Raw genomic sequence first — 18,006 nt, 5'->3', positions numbered from 1 at the left:
ATTGGGAAGAGATACCCGTGGGCTGCAAACAAAAAAGATTAAGTCGTCCGCATATGCCACGATTTTATGCTGCCCTGATCACTTCTGTACCACCAAAATGTTGGGATCGTCTCTGATGGAACACAGAAGCGTCTCTAGAGTCAAGATAAAAATAATCGGGGAGAGGGGACAGCCCTGTCTCGTCCTATTTGCTATATCAAAGGAGTCGGAGCGACATTCATTTACCCGAACAGCCACCGACGGGGTGGAATAGAGGGAAAGGATCCATCTGAGCATATTGGGACCCAGACCAATGTGAGCCAGGTTTGTCCGCATAAAGTGCCAGGCCACCCTGTTGAAGACTTTTTCTGCGTCTGTGGAAAGCAATAGAAAAGGGCTCCTAGATGATCGGGCCATATGGATAAGATTGTACACTCTAGTGGTGTTGTCTCTCGCCTCCCTCAATGGCATAAAACCCACCTGATCCAAATGTATCAACTCTGGTGTGTGCAGCAAGAGTCGGTTTGACAAGATTTTTGCAAAGAGCTTTAAATCCACATTGAGGAGTGCGATTGGATGGTAATTCCCACACTGGTATGAATCCTTCCCCTCCTTGTGTATGAACGATATGTATGCCCTCACGTCCGGCATCCACATAATTAGCACATTGCCCAGAAAGGAAAAGAACTGACCATAGTGTAATAAATTCCAAACGTTTTAATAAAAATTAAGTAATGCACTTAACAGATAGGAGGCGATAATATCGCATGTAAAAGAGCCGGCCGGCATACATAAAAACGGAGCCCGTCCTACTCCGCTCGCGTGGTGACGTCACTACGTGCCTTCCTCCAGACGCGTTTCGTCATCAGCAGACGTCAATCCCCATTGACGTCTGCTGATGACGAAACGCGTCTGGAGGAAGGCACGTAGTGACATCACCACGCGAGCGGAGTAGGACGGGCTCCGTTTTTATGTATGCCGGCCGGCTCTTTTACATGCGATATTATCGCCTCCTATCTGTAAGTGCATTGCTTAATTTTTATTAAAATGTTTGGAATTTATTACACTATGGCCAGTTCTTTTCCTTTCTGGGCAATGTGCTAATTATGTGGATGCCGGACGTGAGTTCTGGGGAGCGATCTTCACCATCTGAACACGGTTCCTATTGTGGTCATCAGCAAGCTTAATCTACAGCTACGGTGGTCGGGCACTTTATTTGTGGATGATGCACACTGTGGTGTTATTATGACCCTTCTTATCTTCAACTGTCAACTGTTTTGGATTTTATTTATTTTTAGCGCAGCTTTCCCCATTTCATAGACTTTTTGTGTTATCGCACTGTATGCTGCTGCTGTTTGCTATTATTTGTCAGCGCGGTTTTTTGCATTCTCTACCTTCCGTGGCTTAGTTTGGGTTAAGGCTAGGCTGAGTTCCTTGGCTGTGATCTCAGACTCCAAGGAGTCTCCGATCCCATCCGGTAGTGTGGGCATGCCTGAGGCTCTGATGTATTCACTAGCTGGCTCTGTCCGGGCCGCAACCGTTTCTGGGGTCTAAGTAGGGTGTAAGTTATACAACTCCTGGTAGAAATCACAAAATTCTCTCACCATTGCCTCAGAGTTGTTCACCTTAGTACCCTTTCTGGTGGTGATATACGGAATGAAGGTGCGCTTCCTCGGGCCACAAAGGGCTCTAGCCAACATGGAACCCGTTTTTTTTAGAAAATTCAAACCAAGAACGTCTAGCCCACGCTAGACGTTGGGTGGTCTTTTGGTAGAGAGGAGCATTCAGCTCCTCCCTGGCCTTCAAAAGGTCCATGAGATGGGATTCTGCCAATGAGCATTTGTTGCAACTTGAGGGAGCGCACCTGGGCAACTAACGCATCAATCTGCCAAGTCCTCTCTGGCTTCTTTTGAGCCCCTATCCGGATCTCGCACCACGCATTTATGTGCTTCCCAGATGGTCGCAGGATTCAAGGACGGATCAACATTTTCAGACAAGTAATCAGAAAGCACCTTGCCTAGATCACAACACACCTCTGGACTTTGTTACAGTGACTCATTGAGTCTCCACGTTGGAGGGCTACGGGAGGAATCTTCCCATAGCAGGGTCACGTGATTTGGTGCGTGGTCAGAAAAGGAGATGGAGTCAATTTGGGAGGAGGCCACAAGCGGCAAATCTTTGTTGAATCAGAAAGGAATCAATTCTAAAATACGTGCGATGCACCGAAGAATAGTAGATGTAATCCCCAGCCTTCGGATGCATCATTTTCCAAGGGTCAACCAGATTTAGATTAAACAGTTTTGCTTTTTAGTTTTTAAGGTAGGAGTAAGATATATGGGAAGTCCCTCTCTAGATGTCTAGTAATGACTCTGGGGAGAAATTGAAGTCCCCTCACGGTACTCCTTGGGACCAAGGACCTCAGGAAGGTAAGATGATCCGAGTTCGGAAAGTATACATTCGCCAGGGTCACTGTGGTAGGTCCAATTTTCCCTTTTTAAAGCAGGTATCGGCCCTGGGGATCTGCACAGTCTTCTATAAAGGTCCAGGGGACTGACTTCGCAATCAAGATACTAACACCCTTGAACTTAGACAGAGGTAAGAGCGCGTGATAAACACTAGGAAAATCATGGTTATAGAGCCTAGGGACTGCCTGTATTTTGAAATGGGTTTCCTGCTGGAACGCCACTTGAGTACGGAGCATTTTGAAGTCAGAAAGAAGTCTGGACCGTTTCTCTGAAGTGGCCAAACCATGAACATATAGGGAGGTAAATTTGAGCCCATTCTCTGAGTGGCGGGAGGTGTGATTTGCAGTGGGTACCATTCCCCCTGCACAGATCCGGGTTAGCGACCTCAAAAAAAAGGGGGCATAGGGATGTGGAAAAAGAAACCAACCTCACAAAAAGGAAGGGGGGAAGAGAAAGCAAGAAAGAAGTACAAGAAATAAGCACTAGAAGCTGAGAAAGAAGAAGAAAAAAATAAATAAAAAGGGGAGCAAAAAGTGTGCAAAAATTGTCTGTAGAGAGCCTAACGCACTTAAGTGTGGCTTATGGGTGGGGAGTGGAAGACTGACTCTGTAAAGCAGTGGGAGACGTGCTGTCGGGTGAGGGCCTATATTAACGGGCTAGACTGGGACATCAGCAGTGAAGGAGAGGAATCAGAGAACCCCCTAACGACCAAGGATCTGGGACCTATAGGATAAGTGATTGGTCATTGATCTGGCCAATATGCCTACGTGTAAATAGATGGCTATAAGCAGAACTAGAACCCAATAAGAGGTAGTACACACAAAACTCTACATGAACTAAAATAGCACAAGGCTTAGTGTTCCACAACCTTCGGACAGGATTTTCCACGGCCCCCAGCCACACGCCAGGGAAAAAGTAACAAAAAAAACCCCTGGTCTATAGTGGGGAAGGGATGCAGCGCGTCAGCCCCCATCCAGCTGCGGAGCACGACTGATCAGAACATTTCAAGCATGTCAATTACCTTAAAGAGCAAAACATGAGGTAGTCTCTGTGAGCACCGATATGCCAGCCTGGTTGGGTAGCAAACAGCTGTTCAGTCTCATGATGGCAAAGTGAGGAACAGGGCCCATGCAGTTCTCAGTCACTCGGTAACCACAGGTATCACAAACCACTAAGTGGGCGAACTTGCAGGTGTCCAGTGGCCACTGTGTAGCCTCCTACCACGCCGCCACAGAAACAGGTGACAACCAAGAAAACGGGACACAATTAAGGCTCAGGAGAGGTCGGAGTGTCCCTGGATTCCGCCCTTGCACTGGATTTTCATCTTCGCCTCCTGGATCTTTGAGGTCTCAGAGATGGAGGACAGGAGCTACCAGTAGTAGTTGGAAAATCCAGCCAATCTGGGATGGGGACCTCCGGAGCCTCCAGGAGAGCAAAAAGATCTGTTAGCTGTTCAGACCAACGCAGAATGAAGGAGTCATTTCCCTTTTGAACTGAGAGATGGGATGTGTGGCCCCAGAGTGCCTTATGGCTTCCAGAAATGGGCGGAGAGTCCCCATCTGTAGGGTAGGTCATGAGAGGATGGAGACACCATCAAAGTCCACCAGCCACCTGGCCCATGCGTGACGTAGTATTTCCTCTTTGATGGTATAAAAGTTGACCCTGGCAAGGACATCTCTGGGGAAGGAGGCATCCCCCATCCGCCCCCCCCCCCCCCGCGGGGTCCCTGTACTCTGTGCACCCGATCCAACTCCAATTCCACTGTGGGTGACTTATCCAGCAGGAGGTTAAAAAATGGCAGTTACTGTAGCTCTGAGATCGCCCCCAGTGGTGGCCTCTGGTATGCCTAATATTGTTTCTGTAATTGCGGTTTTCGCCATTATAAATTGACACTTGTAGCATGATCATGTGGCGATGGTATTTTGTATGCGATTCCTTCAGGGCCGCCACTCCTTTCCATTACATTTGAGGAGGTCTCAACTGCTGAGACCCGCGAGTCCACATTATCAATTTGCTGTTTAAGATAATTTATCTCTCTATCGAGCGTACTCACTATTGAGGCTGCCATCTCTGAGATATCCTGCATGGTGGGGAGAAGGGAGATGATTTCCTTCCATGCAGCTGCAGGCAGCTGTTCCTGTGAGCTGGCAGCCAGCGAGACTGAAGGAGAGTCTTCCCTGGGGACGTCTGGAGATGGAATCTGGGAATCTGGACGGTGTGCAGGTTGCTGAACCTCGGGAACCAGACCTAGCAGTATTTTACCTCCTCTTCTGCGTGCTGGAACCAGTATTAGTGTTGCGCGGTGGCGCCATCTTCGAATCTGGGGCCAGGACCGGAGTTGTGGAATACCGTAGGAAATATGTACTGATATCTGGCCCTCTGTGTGCGGAAGGTGTCCCTGGAGCTTTGTCGGTCTCTGACATGAGAAAAGCCTGAGATCGGTACACTGCAGCAGGCTCTCCCAGATCACTGCACGGAGCTCCCTGTCTCACAACCTCACAGCGCCATGACCAAGCCACGCCTCCCTACATTTATTTTTGAGGTGGGGATCTTGGGTGAGTTCCCACACTTTTTCTTTTTCCCAGGACTTGACCCCTGAGAATATGTATGTTGATTGAACATTCTGAAAGGGTCACTAAGGAACTAAAGAGGCAGAAGTGTTTGTGGTACAACGGAACAATGGCAATGCAGCAACTGTGGTAGTGAACACACTACTGAGTGCAACAAGTGTCCGGCTTTTAAAAAAAGGTGTAATTCATGCAACAAATGGAATCATTTTGCAAAATGTAGGTCCAAGCCTCAAATCAGAAGTGCGTGGATGACAACATCTAGTGACACTAAACAACAAAATGTGCACAGAATTAATGAAGTGGAAAGTGATGATCACCCAAATTGTTTTCATTGTGAAAGTGTGGACCTAGTTGGAGAAATATTCACCACCCTCTTAACAGCATGCAATAAACATGTCAAGTTGAAAATTGAAACTGGTGCCAAATGCAATGTCATGTCCTTATCCACATTGCACAGCATTGACCCAAAGCTGAAATTGATCAGTCAAATAAAGTAAACCTGATAGCTTATGGCGGTCAAACAATTCAGACACTGGTCACTTCTACCTTGGATCTATCATGGGACAAGCTGCTATTCCACATTGGGGATAGAAATGTTAAGAACCTGCTAGGCTTACCAGATAGCATGAGCTTTAAATCTAATCCAACTCAGTTCAGAAGTACATTCAGTACAACAGACTCCTGAGATGACCGATTTATGAGGACTTCTTTCGAACTGACACAGTTGGTAAGCTTCCAGTCATGTATCGCATGCACTTGGCTAAAACGGTACAACCTTCTGTGTGCCCTCCGAAGGATCCCACTGGCTATAAAAGACAGTCTTGCAAGAGTTGTAAAGGATGACTAGACCGGGCATCATTGCACCAGCGCAGGAGGCTACCCCTTGGGTGTCTGCCATGGCAGCAGTAGTCAAGGAAGATGGCACTGTCCACAAATGCATTGATCCTGTGCACCTCAATGAGGCTCTCCTGAGGCCTTATCACCCATTAAAGACTGTAGAGCAAGTGATGAAATAAGATATTCAGCTGATAAGATATTCAGCATTCTAGATGCAAAATGTGGAATCTGGCAAATCCCTCTGGATGAGGAATCCTCATTACTCACAACATTTATGACCCCATTTGGGAGATACAAATGCTTACGGATGCCATATGAAATTTCAACTGGAAGCAAAGACTTTCAGAGATGTATGGAACAGCTCTTTGCTGGACAGCCATGTGAAATAGTCGTGGATGATATCTGGATTCGGGGATCATCCGTTGAGGAACATGACAAATGACTTAAATGTGTACTAGACAGTGTGTCATGGTTATGCAGTAATCTTTGTCTGTCAGCTTACCTCTCCTTCTTGTGTTCACAGGCCAGTCACCCTCACCTGACTGCTTATATAATCCTCCCTCAGCATAGCTCCACCTCAGCCTCTAATTAGAAACACTATATTAACCTGTGCATTGCAAGCCAACCTTGTTGATCAACCATTGTGTGTTTAGCTTTCATGTGCAACTTGCTGTGTCTGTTCTCAACTATCCCTGTCTGCTTGTGACCCTGATCTTTGGCGTGTTCTATGTGTTTGTCCTTGTCTGCTAGTCGCCCTAACCTTTGGCTTATCCCTTTACTGTCTTTGTTCCAGCCTGCTGCTTCCTTCCGCTTTCTCCTGTAGTCTACAGTGAGCTGTGAGACCCTGGGGGCCGCGACCTGGAGCCAGACCTCAGCGCAGTCCATCCTCACCACTAGAGGCTCTGGTGAACACCTGCTGGCTCTTAGACTCCGCGCCCTGGGGAATCTATGCTCTAGCTCCCAGTGGGATCTGTGTTGGTGCTTCAGTAGACCTGCTTCTTGAACCTCCCAGAGTTCAATCCGTAGCAGTCAGTCCTAGGGTCCACTACCTTAGCGGTGCACTCGTGACTCCTACGAAGTGCATCTGTCACCTGGCCTCAGGTGACCTGACAGTTTGATCAGCCATGGACCCGGCTGATGTGCCGCTATCTGCAGATGAGGGCATAGTTGCAGGGCATAGTTTGCAGACTTGAGACCCAGGAATCTAATCAGACCCAGGTGATGCGATTCCTTCAGGATTTGGCCTCCTGTTTTGAGCAGGTTCAGGCCTCCTTAGGAGCCCCGGTTCGACAACCTCCACCGCTATCTGCTGCCGCACCTATTCTGGTCACAGCCACATCCACAAATTCTTTGCATTTACCTGCTCCGTCCCGTTATTCTGGGGACCCCAAGGCCTGCAGGGGGTTCCTTAGCCAGTGCACAATTCATTTTGAGCTTCAGCCCCAAAACTTCCTGTCCGATCGGGCAAAGGTAGCCTATATTGTATCCCTCCTGTCCGGCGAGATGTTAGCCTGGGCTGCCCCTCTGTGGGAACTGAATGATCCAGTAGTATCTAGCCTGTCTGACTTCCTGAAACTTTTTTGGAATATCTTCGAGGAACCGGGTCGTTTCATATTTTGACTGCTAAATTGAGCTGGAATAATGAGGCCTTAGTTGCAATCTTTTTACATGGCCTCTCTGACAGAGTGAAGGATGAATTGGTGGGAAGAGCTATTCCTGCTGATCTGGATGGTGTCATCACCTTGTGTAACCAGATCGATATTCGTTTTCAAGAGAGGACTCTGGGAAAAAAGACGCGAGCACTCCCCGTTCTTCAGGCAGCCTGAGCTCCCGGTCCCCTCTCTTCATCCCGAGGAGCACCTCCTGTCTGCTGAGGAACCTATGCAGCTGGGCCGGACCAACTTATCTCCCGAAGAACGCGCTAGGTGCAGAACACTGGGCCTGTGCCTCTATTGTGAGGTCAAAGGTCATTTTCGTGACACTTGCTCTCTTCGTCTGGAAAAATGCTCGGGGCTAATACATCTGGAAAGTGGAGTATTGGACCCTGAAATATCACCTTCATCTTCTCGTCTTCTCCTTTCTGTGTTCCTTCATGTCGGCGCTTCCTCTCATTCGGTCTCGGCATATCTGGATTCCGGAGCTGCTGGCAATTTCATGGACTGGGGAACTGCATCTTCCATGAGGCTTACCCTTTTTTGCCCCTCACAACTCCATTGGTGGTTTTGGCAATTGATGGCACTGTTCTCCCAGGGGGCCCTATCCGCTTCCAGACTCTCCCTGTTAAGATGTCAGTGGGGACACTCCACCAGGAGTGGATATCCTTCCTTGTCTTACCTAAGGCTTCATCTCCTATCATTTTAGGTCTTCCTTGGTTACGGCTCCATTCTCTACATGTTGACTGGACTGCTGGACAGATCATGGCTTGGGGTTCCTCTTGTTCCTCTTCCTGCCTACTCAAGGTTGCCCCAAAAGAGAAACTTCCTGTTGCCACCATTCCAGTATTTTCTGCTCTTCCCGCTGTATATAGCAATTTCTGGGATGTGTCCGGCAATAGTCGGGCCGAGGCACTCTCTAGGTCATGTGGTACTCTGGATGAGGAGCCCACCTGTGAACCTGAGCCGATCATTCACTCCAGTTTGCATAACCATTTAGCCTTGCCTGTCCCTAAACTTCCTTGGACGCACAGCCAGGTTAACTTGTCCACAAGTTCCACAGTCGCTATGCCCTGCGATCCGATTGAGGTAGTCGCTACACCTGGCAATACTATTCACTCGGCCTTTGCACCAGTTATGCCAGCCCAGCCCATGCCCAGTGAGCTTCCTGCTTTTTTCCTACTCAGGACCTTCTGTAACCCGGCCTAACCTTTCTACTACTACATCACCTTCTAACCAACCTGGTCTCAGGGATTCACTGACCTCTGCCCAGTCTGATGGTCCTGTGCTGTATGTCCAGTTAAGTGTCTGGGGAACCCTGCTCAGACACCTGATGGTCTTCTCATGCGCTTACCCATTCCTAAGAAGCCTTTAGTCCTCATTAAAAAAGCATATAAGAATGGTGCTCTGAATTGCTGATAAACCATGAGAAACATGCAGAAAAAGCTCTAAGAAATTCTAAAATTGTGTGTAAAACAATGGGTCCATAATAGAGTCCATAATTAAAACCAGTAAAAACTGTAGATGTGAAGTTTGCTGGTAAGGAAGATAGTGGTAACGCAGTCAGCAAAGGGCAGCTCTTCTTTGGAGTGAAGCCAGCTCGGAGTCATCCATGAGAAAAAGAGAGAGAGAGAGAGAGAGAGAGAGAGAAGTGCCTCTAAGTAAAACTGCTTTATTCAATATAATAACAGAAGTAATAGCCACTTACATGTAAGCAAGGAAAAATGCTCTCTGTGAGTCAAAGACTGATAACAGGCTGCGGATGGGACACAAGCTGGGGAGGTGTCGCTAATCCGTGGCTGCAAACAAGGACAGAGAACCGAGATGGGAACCGCCACTCATGCAGGGAAGGAGAGGACAGCTCGCAGAGCCAGGGTGTGACATCAGCCGGGTGGATGGAAACACAACGCGTTTCAGAGCATGCACAACGGGCATTAAGTCCTTTCGTCCTCTCCCTACCTCAGTTTCGGTCTCTGAGGATAATCTAAAGTACAAGGTTAGTCAAGTTCTGGATTCCTGGTGCCGTACAAGCATTCTTCAGTACCTCATACATTGGAAAGGGTTTGGTCCTGAGGAGAGGTCTTGGATCACTGCATCTGAGATTTTTGCGCCTCGTCTGTTGAGGAGGTTTCATCTGGAGTTTCCGTTTATGCCTGGGCCCAGGCAGGGGAGGGGGAGGCCTCGTAAGAGGGGGGGTACTGTCATGGTTATGCAATAATCTTTGTCAGCTTAACTCTCTTTCTTGTGTTCACCTTTAGAGGCCAACCACCCTCACCTGCCTGCTTATATAATCCTCCCTCAGCATAGCTCCACCTCGGCCTCTAATTAGGAACACTATATTAACCTGTGCATTGCAAGCCAACCTTGCTGATCAACCATTGTGTGTTTAGCTTTCGTGTGCAACTTGCTGTGTCTCCTATGTCTGATTCCAGTTACCGATTTTAGCCTGTTCTTGATTATCCCTGTGTGCTTGTGACCCTGACCTTTGGCGTGTTCTATGTTTATCCTTGTCTGCTAGTCGCCCCAACATTTGGCTTATCCCTTTACTATCCTTGTTGTTCCAGCCTGCTGCTTCCTTCCTCTTTCTCCTGTAGTCTACTGTGAGCGTGAGCTGTAAGACCCTGGGGGCCGTGACCTGGAACCAGACTGCAGCACAGTTCATCCTCACCACTAGAGGCTCTGGTGAACACCTGCTGGCTCTTAGACTCCGCGCCCTGGGGAAGCTATGCTCCAGATCCCGGTGGGATCTGTGTTGGTGCTTCAGTAGACCTGCTTCTTGAACCTCCCAGAGTTCAGTCCGCAGCAGTCAGTCCTAGGGTCCACTACCTTAGAGGTGCACTCCTGACTCCTACGGAGTGCATCTGTCACCCAGAAAAAAAAAAGCCATCCATCAAACGCCTGCTTCAGAGGATAAACATGGATTGCAAAGGTTTCTTGGCATGACCAATTATCTCTTGAGGGTCATTCATCACTACAGTGAGATAACAACATCTCCACTCCGTCCAGCTTCTGCGCCAAGATGCCGACTGGTGTTGGACTGAACAGCATGCTGTTGCCGTGGATACAGTGAAAGTACAATTAACTAGTCCTCCTCTCCAACAGTATTTTGATGTGCAAAAGCCGGTGGTATTATAGTTGCATAGTAGGTGAGATTGAAAAAAGACACAAGTCCATCAAGTCCAACCTATGATTGTATTGTCTGCTGATGCTTCCCAGCATGGTCTTGGTGCAGTCTGTCTTCAAGATGGGAGCACTGTGGCTTTTGCATCAAGAGCCCTCACTGAGACTGAAGTACGCTATGCACAAATTGAGATGGAATTAGTGGGACTAGTATTTGCCTGTGTAAAATTCCATGATTATATCTATGGCTGCCCTGTGACTGTGGAGATGGATCATCAGCCACTCTTAACCATACTGAGAAAACCCCTGCACACAGCATCTCCGCGCATCCAGTGAATGATGCTAAAGCTTCAATGCTACCACCTGAATGTAATCTATAAACGAGCCCATGAACTTTTTCTTGCGGATGCTCTTTCACGTGCACACCTCCCCACTTCTGATAACTCTGGAGCTATTGAGGATTATGATGTGTTGGCTCTTGATGGGGTGTTGTAATCCAGAAGGATTCAGCAACTAAAGCAAGAAACACAGGCCGATGCCAACTGTCAGCGCCTCATGGACATCATTCTCAATGGGTGGCCTGGCTCTTTTAAGGAAATCCCACATGATATCTGACCATTCTACTCTATGAGGGATGATTTGACAGTGGATTATTCCTGTGTGGTCAGAGATGTAATCCCTCACTGTCTCCAGAAATACTACTTGACACAGCTCCATCAAGGTCACCCTGGCATTCATTGCACGAAGTGAAGGGCACGTGAAACCATGTTTTGGCCCACTATATACACTGACATTGCAAAAGAAGTATCCAGATGTGCCCCATGCAATGCTCCACAACAGCACCAGATGAGAAAACCTTTAACTCTTCAAAAATTACCTGACAGACCATGGTCTATCACAGCAGCTGACATATTTGAGTGGTCAAACAAGGACCTGGTCTTGGTAGATTCGTACTCTGGCTGGTGGGAATTTGATGCCCTCCCAAACACTTCCAGTAACACCGTGATCAGGACATTAAAGTGGATATTCTCCACACATGGAATTCTCTATCAATTGATTACTGAAAATGCAACATCATTTTCAAGTAGAGAATTCAAGAACTTTGCTCGCCAATGGGATTTTCAGCACGTCGCTAGCAGTCCCAATTACCCTAGATCCCATGGTCTTGCAGAGTGTAGTGTAAGATTGGCCAAGCATCTCATAGAGAAATGTGCACGTGATGGCTCTGACATTTATGCATCCCTACTCAAACCTCCAACACACCAAAGGATAGCATGCCTTCTCTGGGACATTATTTGCTATCACGACGAACCAGGACTCTAATTCCCTTGGTCCCATCCCAGCTCCTGCCAAGAGTTGAGACTGATGTTCAGGCTGCTTTATTTACACTCAGGCAAAAGGGAAAGATAAGCTATGACAAATCGGCCAGACGCCTTTTCTCCTCTGGAGCCTGGGCAGGTGGTAAGGATGGAGACAATCTGAGGGTTTGACAAACTGGCCATGGTTCATGGAAAGGCCTGCCAACCAAACAGCTATGTTGTCCATTCTGATGGTAAGACCTATGTAAGGAATCGCCATCACCTCCTCCTACAGGTACCTGAATTGTACTGTACTGCTGGTGCCCATGTGCCTATGATCACTTCAGGACCCCAAGCACAGTCATCTGCAGCTGTGGCAATTGAAACTTAAAAAAATGGATGTAACACAAAATCACAACAAAATCATGACAGCGACAGCAAGAGGTCTCGGACTCGCAAGCCCCACAAGTTGTTACAAGAGTCTGTAAACCCAATCCAAAGTTCCAAGACTTTATCACACAGTGACTCTTACTCAGCATTTTATATTGTAGTTTATTGTTCCTTGCTATGCTGCACTGTTGTTGGTTTTATATTACAATTAATTTATATAAGCATATCTTTTCTTTAGAAGGGGAAAGATGTGAAATATGTATGTGTTGCAGATTTACATAGATGTGTGAGGACCTGGGGGTGGGAACAGGAAGTAGGAAGTTATGAAGTGAAACTAAAAAAAGTTTACATGTGGCTCACTGCTGGCTGGAAATAAACCTAGTTCTATTCATGGTTCGTCTGACGATTTATCATTGCTTCTACAAAATCTACAGAGGAGGAGCTGGTGGTCAACTGTATTAAAGGCAGCAGTAATGCCTACGTACAGAGTAATTGCCATTAGTTTTAGCAATTAGTAAGTAATTGATGAATTTAAGTAGGGTTGTTTCTGTGGAGTGTTGTGGGCAAAAGCCAGACTGTAATGGATTGAGAAGGTTGCTATCTGTGAAGTAGCAGCTCAGACAGTTGTAGGCTTGGAGTCTGGAGGTAAATTAAAGCAAGGAGATAGGTCTTAAGTTCAGACTCGTGGGATCCAGCAAGGGCTTTTTAAGTATATGGGTGACCAGTGCGTTCCCTAGAGGGAAGGGGAAAATGCCAGTAGAGAGGGAGAGATTTATGTGAGTTAGAGTATAGTATAGAGCACGACAGTGACCGGAGTAGTTGTGAAGGAATGGGGTGATGGGGACAGGTGTCACCATGGAGACAGCAAACCATTCAGGCAATCCTTCTTTTTTTTTTTTTTTAAAGATATACTTTTTATTGCATTTTCTTAACATACATACATACATACATACATACATAAATACACAAAAAAAAAAAAAAAAAACTCGCACAAAGTACGGAATGCTCCTATTCCAGCTTATAACAAAGGGGATTGTGCATCATATAGACACTATACTAGGCAGTACAGAAATACGTCCGATACGGGTATCTTGGGAGGTAAGTGTTATGCCGTGTACACACGAACGTTTTTTCCGTCGGAATAAACTCTCAAGGTTTCTCCGACGGAATTCCACTCAAGCTGTCTTGCATACACACGGCCACACCAAAGTCCGACTGTCAAGAATGCGGTGACGTACAACAGGTATGACAGGACTAGAAAAAGGAAGTTTAATAGCCAGTAGCCAATAGCTTTCGTCTCGTACTTGCTTCAGAGCATGCGTTGTTTTTGGTACGTCGGAACAGCATACAGACAAGCGGTTTTCCCGATAGGAATTGGTTCCATCGGAAAAATTTAGAACATGTTCTCTTTCTAGGTCTGTCAGAATTTTCGACGTAAAAAGTCCGATGGAGCATACACACAATTGGAATATACGATGAAAAGCTCCTGTCTGACTTTTTCTGTCGGAAATTCTGCTCGTGTGTACACAGCATTATAGTTCCAAACATTATAACCATGGCAAAGTTCAGCATAGTAGTACAATACAGATTTCACAGTAAAATCTTCAATTATGGCAGTATGGAGGGAGAGGGTCAGAGGACTAGCTAGCCATCTGCCCCAGATTTTGTGAAATGTTTTTTTTCTCTTTCGGATATCAAAGGTAAGCTTGTATTAGAGGCAGGGACTCATTAACCAGTTTTAACCAGAAATTCAGAGTTGGGATCTCTGATCCCTTCCATGTCAGTAAAAGGGACTTCTTTGCATAAAAATAGAGCATACGAAGCAGTCTCTTGGCCTGAGAGGCCAAGAATAGTGAGGTCGCCAAAGATGCCCAGAAGACAATTCTTGGGGTTGACTATATTTGGGAGACCCAGTGCTGAGGCGATGAAGGAGCCTATGTTCACCTAGATTCTTGTACTATGGGACAGGTCCAAAAGCAGTGGAGAAAATCAGCTGTTTGGCCACATCCCCGGAAGCATTCAGAAGAGGGGGATATTCCCATTTTGTGCATTCTAACCGGGGTGAGGTGTGAATGATGAAAGATTTTAATTTGGATTACCCTATCCCTGGAGGAAATAACAGAGGTCTTAAATGTGTCACAGAATTCAGACCACCTTCTGGAATAGGGACATCTAGGGAGATTCATTTCTTTTGTGTTGTCTTAAATCTAGGGTTGGTGTCTGTCACGAGGGCCGAGTAATAGGTGGAAATGAGTTTTGTCTGGTCTGGGGATCTCCGGAGTTTTTCCAGGCAGTGTGTTAATTTCGTCGACTAAAACGACTAAAACATTTTAGTCGTTTAAATGAATATTATTTTAGTCGACTAAAATACGACTAAAACTAAAATGGCATTTTAGTCAAGACTAAGACCAAAACTAAATTGAAATTTGACTTCAAAATTAACATTGGTCTGTAGTGCATGTTCATACCTCAATGTCATAATAAATAACATATTAGATTTTTGACTCCAGCAGTATATGAGTTTGGATATTGTAGAGAAATGTTAACTAATGCATTACAATTTAATTACACCTATTAGATTTTAGACGACTAAAATGAGTTTTAGTCGACTAAAATGTACTGGAAATTTTAGTCGACTAAAATGTATTGAAGAATTAGTCAGCTAAATACGACTAAAACAATTGCAGAAGACTAAAATGGGACGAAAACTAAAATGCCATTTTAGTCCTAAGACTAAAACTAAATCAAAATTTGCTGCCAAAATTAACACTGTTTCCAGGTCAGTTGTCCTGAGAGGACTGTCCAGGGAACCAAACTGTGCTCATACTGCATGGTCTAAGTTGGTACTAGTAAAATAGGTATGTGGTAGGTCAAAGTCTAAACGCATCTGAGAGAAGGATTTGAAACCTTGAGGGGTATATATGTGGCAGAAGTACTTGATTCCCCTGGACGTCCATCTTTTGGGGTCAGGCATGGAGCATATTTCCATAAGAATAGGATTAAACCACAGTGGACTATTGGGAGAGGCCATCCAGGAATCAGTGGAAAGCTTCGCTACTACAGTTTGGAACAGGGAGAGGGATGTGAGTATAATGGACATGCCTGGTCCAGGTGGTGTGCATCCTCTATATATACAATGTTATTGAGTTTCAAATGAGGAGACTATAGCTCCTTCAATAGTGGTACAGGCAGTATTGGGGTTGGAGTGAAGCCAATCGTGAATATTAACCAGATGGGATGCTAGATAGTAAAGATAGAAGTTAGGGAAAGTCAAGCCAGCCATGTGGGATGGGAGGTTTAGTGTCTCCAGTGCAACTCTAGGGGGTCGACCATTCCAGAGAAACGCAGTACTAATAGAGTCAATACTTTTAAAAATGGATTTGGGAATTTTACAGGGGGAATTAGCCATGACATACAATAATTTAGGCAAGTAAATCATCTTGAGGATATTGGCTCTTCCTATGAGGTCTAGGGGCAAATCCTTCCACTGTTTGGTTTGTGTTTGTAATTGGAGCAGTAAGGGGCATAGGTTATCGGTTACGTATAGGGATAATGGCAATTGAATTGAGACTCCTAAATACCTGAAGGAGGTGGCGACTTGTAGCTTAGAGTCCAATCGAATCTCCAATATGGTAGCTTGGTCTAGGGGAAAAAAGGATTGATTTGTCCCAATTCAATCCGGAAAAGTCACCAGATGTGTTAATTTCAGCTAAGAGGTTGGCGAGGGAGTCGTGGGGATCTGCTAGGTAAACTAAGGTATCATCTGCGTATAGGTATATCTGCTCTTCTATATCATTTATGGGGAGGCCTTTAATTGATGGAGAGCTACGGATCCGTACAGCAAGGGGTTCCATAGCCAGAGCAAATAAAAGGGGTGATAAAGGACATCCCTGCCTGGTGCCTCCGGTGACTGGGAATGTCTCAGTGACATGGGAATTGATTCGTATGCAGACCATTGGTAAGTTATAGAGGAGACTCATCCATGCTATGAGTCGGGGGCTGAACCCATATAGTTGTAACACCCGAAACACATAAGGCCATTCCACACTGTCGAAAGCTTTGCAGGTGTCCAGTGACACAACAACACGGGTCGGTGAACAGTCATGAGGGTAAGTCAAGTTGTGGAATAGTTTACGGATACTCATTCTGGTTGAGCGGCCTGGTATGAAGCCCCCCTGGTCACGCCCAACCAATTTCACAACCACTTTGTTCAGACGATTTGCCAGGACTTTGGCCAGAATTTTGAAATCTACATTGATAAGGGATATCGGCCGATAAGTCGCATTTAAGGGGATCTTTTTGAGGTTTTAGTATTAAAATGATTAATGCCTCTCATTGAGGGAGGAAGTACTCTGTCTTTCAAGGCCTCATTATATCTATTGAGTAGGATAGGGCCCAGGAGGTGCCGAAATTGTGTATACCATTCAGCTGGGAAACCATCCAAGCCTGGTGTCTTATGGGTCGGTAGCTGCGAAATTGCAAGGGAGAGCTCCTTTATAGAGAGAGAGTTTCGTCTAGGTCAGCACGGTCTTGGTCTGACAATTGGGGAAGTGCTGTTTGGGTTAAATATTCGTCGAGTTGGGTCTCAGAGTAGTGGGCCCTAGTGGTATAAAGGTCATGGTAGAAAGATAGGAAGGCGTCTGTTATATCCTGAGGGATGTCGCTAATCTTATCCTGGGATATCAGTATCCTAGGGATTCAGATAGGGGTACTGTCGGATCTAGTTAGTTAGCCGAGTAGGCCAGTAATAGACTTAAAGGTGCCCCCCAGCACTCCCTTGGAGGCCTCCCAGGCAGTGGAGGGCCCAGTAGTGTCCTGATTCGTACACTAGTAGTCGGCAATACCCTTCTGGCATTCATTCTGCACAATTTCATCCTCCAACCAATGAGCGTTTAATTGCCAAGTATAAGGGTCTGCACTCGGCAGGAGGAGGAGATCCACAGGAAGAGGGGCATGGTCAGAAATCCCCCTGGGTACATAGGAGACTGTGTGAACAATGGGGAGCACATCAGCAGGGGCAAATGCCAGATCTATACGAGACATGGTGTGGAAGGAGTCAGAGTGGCGGGAGAAGTGGCGCTCATCTGGATGCTTCTATCGCCATATCTCAGTAAGGCTGTACACCTGAGTCCAGTCAACAAACAAGGGATAGGGCCTGCCCCCACACCTCAAGCAGTCCATGGCGCAGTCAAGTACAGCATTAAAGTCTCCTACAAACAGTAGAGGACCAGGGGATCTAGACAGTAATAAAAGGGACAAGTGAGAGAGTAAATCTGGGGAGAATGGAGGTGGGACATATACATGTACTAATGTAAAGACTGTAAAAACAATATGGAGAGTAATTATAATGAATTTCCCCTCCGGGTCTGTCTTTACCAGCAGAATTTCTGCTGGGAGGGACTTTGCTAGCAAGCTTGAGACCCCGCAGGAGTAGTTAGTGTGGGTGGCATGGTATTGTGTAACCAGCCAGGGACGTTTAAGGGTCCGTAGTGTAGTACTGATTAGGTGAGTCTCTTGAAGGCAGATGATATGGGGTTTATATTGTTTTAAATAGGAGAATACCAGGGACCGCTTGTGGGGTGAATTCGGACTGCTTGTGGGGTGAATTCAGACCCTTAACATTCCAAGACATCAATTTCAACACATTAGCCATAGGAAACTACATCTAGCATAGTAGCATAGGGAGGGCCATAAT

General features: G+C 46.3%; 1 protein-coding gene across 1 annotated transcript in view; it reads left to right on the top strand.

The window, feature by feature from the left end:
- LOC141140469 (centromere protein H-like) overlaps positions 1-18,006 on the top strand; it is a 213,698-nt gene that overhangs the window by 62,340 nt on the left and 133,352 nt on the right. The gene's annotated exons all lie outside the window — the stretch shown is intronic.

This window comes from Aquarana catesbeiana, linkage group LG04 (assembly GCF_042186555.1).
Source record: "Aquarana catesbeiana isolate 2022-GZ linkage group LG04, ASM4218655v1, whole genome shotgun sequence".
NCBI classification, from domain to species: domain Eukaryota; kingdom Metazoa; phylum Chordata; class Amphibia; order Anura; family Ranidae; genus Aquarana; species Aquarana catesbeiana.
Note: the sequence above shows the minus strand (reverse complement) of the source record. Positions and strands in the feature narration are given on the sequence as shown.